Source organism: Theobroma cacao, chromosome 5 (assembly GCF_000208745.1).
Source record: "Theobroma cacao cultivar B97-61/B2 chromosome 5, Criollo_cocoa_genome_V2, whole genome shotgun sequence".
Lineage (NCBI taxonomy): Eukaryota > Viridiplantae > Streptophyta > Magnoliopsida > Malvales > Malvaceae > Theobroma > Theobroma cacao.
Window position 1 is genome coordinate 9,443,604 of NC_030854.1, and position 7,617 is coordinate 9,451,220.

Below are 7,617 nucleotides of genomic sequence, written 5' to 3' on the forward strand. Positions count from 1 at the left end.
AGTTTCCTCCAATTTTTTAAGGAGGGCAATAACTGTTGGGTTCAAGTTTTTGGCACATTACTTACAAAATTTTCTGAATTATTTAAAAAATGTTAATTATATTTTATTTATTTATTATTTTTAATTAAATGTTTTAATTTTATTTTAAATTAAATAAATTTTATAATTAATTAATTAATTAAATTATTATTAGTACAAAAAATGGGGCTTTTTCAAATTTGGAGCTTAAAGTCCTTGCTTGGATGCCCTTACCTAAGGGCTGACCCTGACTTATATCGCTACCTCAAAAGCTTTAGNGTCATATAAAAAATAAAATAAAAAATATATTTGATTAATAATAATTAATTAATCAATAATTATAAAATATATTGAAAATAAAAATATAAAAAATTAATTATATAAAATAAAAAATAATTTTTTTAAAATTACTTAATAATGGAATAATTTTTTTCAAACATTAAACATAATGTCAAACATTTTTCGTTTTTTGTACGATAAAATCATTATTATTTAAAATAATAACAAAATCTACCCCCTTTTATGACCACTTTTTTTTTTTTTTTGTCTTTTTATATCTCTATCTTGCTTTATATTATTTCTTTCTTTCAAATAATCCAAGTTTGGGAGGACCCCTTTTAACTTTTGTTGGGTTGCTGCACCAATTTTCTGGTCCAAAGTAGGGAGTTGGATTCTGCAATGAAGGGAAAATGGGCAAACCATTTGCAAATTTTTTAACAGCCAACCCATCCTTTTATAGCAAAAACCATAACTGTCTGTTGTGTTTTTTTAACTCTGACAACTCTGGTTTTTTTATGGTAACCTTAAATATAGATTTCAAGTTAACCGAGAGATGGACAGAAGGCTAGTCATTAAAAAATTAAAATTAAAAAAGAAAACCTAATCTTTTGGTTGCTAATGGCTTAGCTGTATTAGATTAACAGTTGTACAAAAATTTTGGTATGTCTTTAAATTAATATTATAATGCCAATGAGTGGTCAATATGTCATTTGCTTTAATTTTGTTTTTTTCTAGGTAGGCAGAACAATACTTTGGAGATTAAAGTACTGCAACATATATTTTATTCTTTGTCCACTAATTAGCAATAACCTTTTTCTTTTTAACTTTCTCTTCTTTGTGAATTCTGAGAAAGCTTGAGGAAGTTATCTTAAATGTGCACAGCTTAGTCCTAATGTAATGTCTTATAGTGCAAATGGTATTTTGATACAAATTTAGTGATTCATGTTTTTGTGTCTTAATCATGTCGACACGAAACATGATAAAACCAAAACTGAATACGATATGAACAATTATTCGTATCAGAATATGAAAATATAAATATGAAAATACATATACGAATATATTTAATAACTATATAACACGACACAATTAATATGTTTATTAAATGCATTTAGATTTTTTATATAACAGGACACAATTAATAAATACGATTAAACATAATTTTTTCTTAACATGATTAACACATTTAACTTGTTTAACATGATTAAATTAAAATATTTATAATTAAATATGAGTTTATTATTCAAATTTAAAATCAATAATTATAAAAATAATTATAACAAAATAATAACAATATCAAATATAATAAAGTTTAACATAAATAACATATATAAAATTTATTATTATACTAATAAAATCCATCATTAACATATAACCTTAAAAATAATAATAACATCTAAAATCATAAATAATTTTCAACCATAGTTAAATACATATTATGAACCACATCATCAACCATGAACAATTCTAAACATCCAAGCCAAAATTGAAAACCTGCTCTTCAGTGTCACATCATTTCGGTATCACAAAACCTAATAATGAAATGGAAACAATATATTAATAACATTGAATCAAAATAAAAAAAGTTAAATAAAATTTAAAATTTAGTTTAAAGCATTACCTTATGAAATTAGGGTTTGGGTGTTATTATATTATTATCCTTATAAAATTCAAAATTTTTTTAAAAATAATTGTTTAAAATTATTTATATAAGGCTAAAATAGTATTTGACTATTAATTTTAACGTATTGATAAACGTGTTATGTACATGCATTTAAATATAATAACACGATTAGCATGATTAATTAAATATGTTACTTGTGTCTGATACGGTTAAGACAAGAAATTTTTGTGTTTCAAGTGTATTAACACGATCAAAATATGAAACACAATAAAATTAAATCCAAACTTATTTAATCTCATGTCGTCTTGTGTTGTGTCCAAAATTATCAGTTCTATTTTTTAACTTAAAATTTATAATTATTTTTAATCAAGCTATCTGAATTTCTTTATCAGTAGGCCGAAACCAAAGGGCACTCAGTTTTTGTTAATATTTTTTAATAGTAAAACAGAAAACTTTATTTAAAGTAGAAACAACAAAATTTGACCTAATAAAATACTTAGTAATATTTTTAGTAATTTGCAATTTATAATCATTCGGCCAATTGCCAATCATTCAAAATCCCACAAAGGTGTAAATTGTTATCGAAGAGAGTAAATTATCTGAACAAAAAAAAAAAAAAAACCACTTCTTAGATTACCCTTAATTTCAAAGATTTGGTTGACCTTCTAATTATTGCTTGGCTAGAATGTATATATAGTACTCGAAAAATTCACAATTATTTTCCATAAAATCAAAATAAACTTAATCGCTGGTTGCTACATGAGGGGCAATTAATAAAAATTATCCCCGAAGCCTAATAATGATAATTGATGACCACAATATATTTCTTTTAAAAGAATTTCTGGAAGAATTTCAACCTTTATTCCTTGCTTTATGTCACAAATATGAGTACATTTAACAGAAATAGAAAGGTTAGTATGTGGCTTTCTTCTTAACTTTACTTAGCAGAGACGCTTCCATGACATCAGGATTCCTTCTTAATTTACCTTTAAAAGATCATAATATAGATGCAAAAAAATTATTAAACATTAATCGTCACCGACAGCAAAAAAAAAAAAAAAAAAAAATTATTCTAGACAAGAAAGAAAAAAAATAAAAAGGAAAGGAAGAAGGACCACAAGCATTAATATGTTATACAGGTAAGTAGACTTATATATATATATATATATATATGTATCAGCATTCTTTATAAGTTATACACAAATCTTGGTAAGCCCATTTTCCAGTCATTTTCGTGCTTTGGTTTGAATTAGGGTTGGCTGAAGAGATTCTCTTATATATATATATTGAGGTTGTTACCATTTGGCAAATAGCAATAATAAGATCTTTGTAATGGCAAATTAGGATGCAGATAGAGATATAAGGAGTATAGTATTGGTGCCGGCTAACACCTAGCAGGAACAGCCCTTGTCATTGTATTCATTTCTTTAAACATTTTTTTCTTCCTTTTCACTTCACTGATTTCTATTGTTGCATTTACCTTGGTCATATTCATCACACTGTTTAAGGATAATGAGATTTATATCCCAAAAAAAAAAAAACAATCATACGTTTTTGCTAAGACAAAACACGACCAGGGATTTGAATATACCTCTTTTGTTAATTCTAATTGAACATTTTGCAGATAAAAAATGAGATTTAACTTGATAATCAGGTATTTAGCGTACAATCAAATAGGGTATTGCCTAAATGGTCCATAGAGTAGTTTGTATGCATGTTGACAAAATAAAGATAGGGGGCATAGGGCAGGTCATGAGGGCTTCTTCAAAATGCCATCAAATGTCATAATTAGGTCCACATCATATAAAATGTTTTTTATTCTTCATCTTCACTTTTACTAATGTCCCATTTGGGTAGGTAAAGCCTTGGATTAAACCCATGATTCCGAAGGATGAGACAAGGTCTCTTGTCTTATTGAGCCATGGGCTCCAGCCTGGAACCAAGGAGTCTCAGCCGGGTTCTCATCACTGTCAAGTAGTCTAGTGGTAGTATATCAATGATTTTTTGTGATGTTGGCAGATGCATAGATCAACTTGTTAGCGTAATGTCAAGTCCTTTTATTGGACTAAAGGAAGATAGTTGGTGCAAAAGAGAACAACTTGTCAACTCCACTTTTTTGCCTTGGCTCTTAAATTATTGTGAAATTTCCCAGCGATTGCTTCGATAAATCATTACTGATTTTGCAAGGTTTCCTCCATATATTTAACTTTTCCCCTCCAATAGTTAGTTTAGATAATAAGGAGGATTATATGTAGAGCTCATTCTTTGTTTTATTTTCTATATTCTTTCCCCTTAACCCATTTTTTCTTTAGATTCATTCATCTAAAATTTGGATTTTTTTTATCCATTCCATGAACATTGTCTTATTTTAATCTTTCGGGGTTCTTTTTTTAAAAAAAATTGATTTTATTATTTCAAATACATTATTAAATTAGACTTTGCAACCTTCTCATTCAAAGTTTTTAAGGAATATTTTTAAATTTTAATCAACAATAAATCTAGACTTAAGAAAAAGATGTGAAAGATAAATATTTTAATTATGTGAATGTTTTTTTTCTTCTGTAATTTTTGTCACAAAATAAAATAAAATATAGTATTCATTAATTTTCTGCATGAAAAGTCTATGGAGTTATTGTGATAGAAGTAACAATTTATGAGAAAGGGGAAAAAAAGGCACACATAGAGTTTACTTGAACCATTTTTCTTTGTCTTTATCGTTTGAGAAATTAAATTGATTTTGTTTGGTAATGGAAACCAATGTTTCATGGGAGGGAGCAAACGCATTATCCCTAGTAGCTGGTTTCATCGTTGTTCGACCAACCAGACATTGGTATAAGAAAAAGAAAAGTTTGAGGGCCGGCAAGTCGAGGAAACGAAGAAATAACTTTCAATATTTTCTAGATTCATGGAATCAAATTAATAGAAACTATGCAACAGATAAACTTTCATATCAACAAATTTTTTTAGTTTATCATTTAGTCGTGTTTACAAGCACGTCGTAGGTTAAATCTATGCTTGGATTGTACTTCCTATTTGTCTCTGTAGTGCGAATTTCAGTTCATTAATTACATAGACATTTTTCTTTTTCTTATCCATACACAAAAAATTGGTATTAGTATGAAAATTCAACCCCAATATCTCATAAAGTCTTAGTGCATTAATTTAGGTCGATTAGTGTGTATAAATCCATTGACTAGTCGTCACTGGTTTGATATATAATATAATGCACATGAATCAAGTGTTAATTTGAGATGATAGGATGTACTTATAAACTTTAAAGCAATTAACTACAGCTCCAGCATATGAAGCAAACGTTATTGGTGAAAAACTGAAAATGACCCTAAAACCACACGATGATGCGATGATGGTTGCATTTTTTCTTTTCTTCACAAATTCCTTCAGCTGTCTCTTTTCTGATTAAGTCGAGGGGGTAGTTCTAACCCCTTCCACTTACTTATCTTTGACGCTTGAAGGAAGAAAAATGGAACAAACAAAACAAAACAATCATTTCAGTTAAGGAACTCAAAGTGCATGCATTTCAGGCGTCTTACTTCAAAAAGAGAAGAAAAAGAAAAAAAAAAACAAGGAATAATATAGCCTAGAGGCTAAACTACAAATACTCCACAAAAAATGATATGGAAAACAGAAAATGAGTGTTTCGAGGTGGTGGTGATAATTGATAAAAGTACATACCATTTAAAAGTGAAGTAAATAGCTCTGATTAGCGGGGGGCTCTTTTCCTTGGAGCAAAGCCAGGTGGTCCAAACAAGCTAGCCACTCTTCAAGCTTATTTTTTAATTTCATTTTAGTACTTGTTGATTTCTTCTTCCTCCCTAGGTGCTCTCTCCTTTTGCAAGCTAATTAACTATTCCATGTTGAATACCCCCCACCCGAAAAAAAAAATCTTTACCCTCGTGGGGTGTGACGTTTTCCACGTGTCGATTACGCCTACGTGAGTGGTGCCCCGTTGGCACGCACGAGATCCATCCAAGTGGAAATCTCTCGCGAAGTGCACGTAGAGAAAGCGAGTACTTTTGCCCCTGTTGGATTTTGCATTCCACGTAAGATGGATTCATCTTTTTGCACTTTCTTTTTATACTTGAAAACGCCACCATTGGGCTCATTTGGATATGTCAGAAGCCTTTTCCCCTACATTGTGTGCTTGTTTACAAGAGAAAGTAAAAGAGAGAAAAAGATGAGCACCTTCAGAGAGGTGCTGATGTTTGCAGAAGTGGGTCGAGTGGATCCGTTTGAAATCCTTCTGCTTTTGAAAGAAGGTTGCATGCGATGCAATGATCTCATGGATTTCGAAAGTGTTAGTTCATGTGAAGACATTTATATATCTCGAAACAGATATTCCCCAAAAGGTATCATTCACATAACTATCAAAGAAAAAGTTGTGACTAACAATTAGGATTTGGCATATGGAAGGTAGAAAGTTTGATGCATGAGCTCCCCCATCATTTTTTTTCGGCTCAATTATTACAAATAGTGAAAAAAAATATTTACAGTGAGAATAACATTCAATTGAATGATTAATGACTTCAATTATTAAATGTGGGAAATGTAAAGGCTTTCTTGCACTTTTTGGAGAAATTGATTAAAATGGTGGCTTATTTAAAAGCAACATATATAGGGTGGATTAAATGGGATTGCCACTAAGAAACTAAGTGGATTAGCGTTTGCAAGACTTTGTCTTTCCTTAAGTTAGTGGTGAGATTACATCTTGTACATGATGGTTAATTTTAATTAAATAAAAAAAAAATCTAGAGTAGATTCTTCTCTAACTTTATTAGAATAGGCGATTCTTTCTTTGTGATGGAGAGGCCAATAAAGCAAGTGGGGATAGTTGCTTAATGTATTAAGTGAGTGAATTAATAACAGATAGATTAAGGCGAATTAATAAAATATTAGTAGGTTAATACATATAATTAGACAAAGTATTGTATAATATGCACAATTTTTTTTTTGCACTGGGGTTTATCAATGATGATTAGTGGCACCAGCAAACCATGCTATCATTGCTTTCCAAGTTCAAACCAAGCATTCAATTCACCACCCTAATTGCCACGAGAAGACTAGCTGGGCTACGGCAAGTGCACCCACCTAGTTTCCACCAAGTTAAGTCCACCAAGCCCAAAGATATATATATATAGGTGTAAGGGAAGGGGGGGGGGGGGGGGCTAGTAGGCCCCGCCTCTTCAACAATTTTAAAATTTTTATACTTATTTTTATTTTTTTTAAAAAATATTTTAATTTCATCCTTATAAAAATTTTAAAAATTTTTTAACATATTTTTATTTTTTTTGAAATTTTATAATTTTACCTCTATAATAATTTTTTATTTAGTAAGATGCCCTATAACAATTAGTCAACTGCTAATTTTAATAAACTTAGGTCTAAAAATAAAACCTATTGTAATAGAAATATATCCAAACCCCACTTCTCAAAACCTCACAACCATAACCTATTATTCTCTTTTCTTCTTACCAAATAAAAACAAAATGTCATTTTTTTCTTAAACTTTTTTGTTTGAGCATTCTCTACATAAAACCTCTAGTCAACAACTTAAATTTCATGTCACGATAATTGGTAAGTTTAGCTTATTTACTATTATTTTATTTTTAATATTTTCAACTTTAACTTTTCCTTTATTTAATAGTTTCTATTTAGTGATTTTGATTTAGGGTTTACCG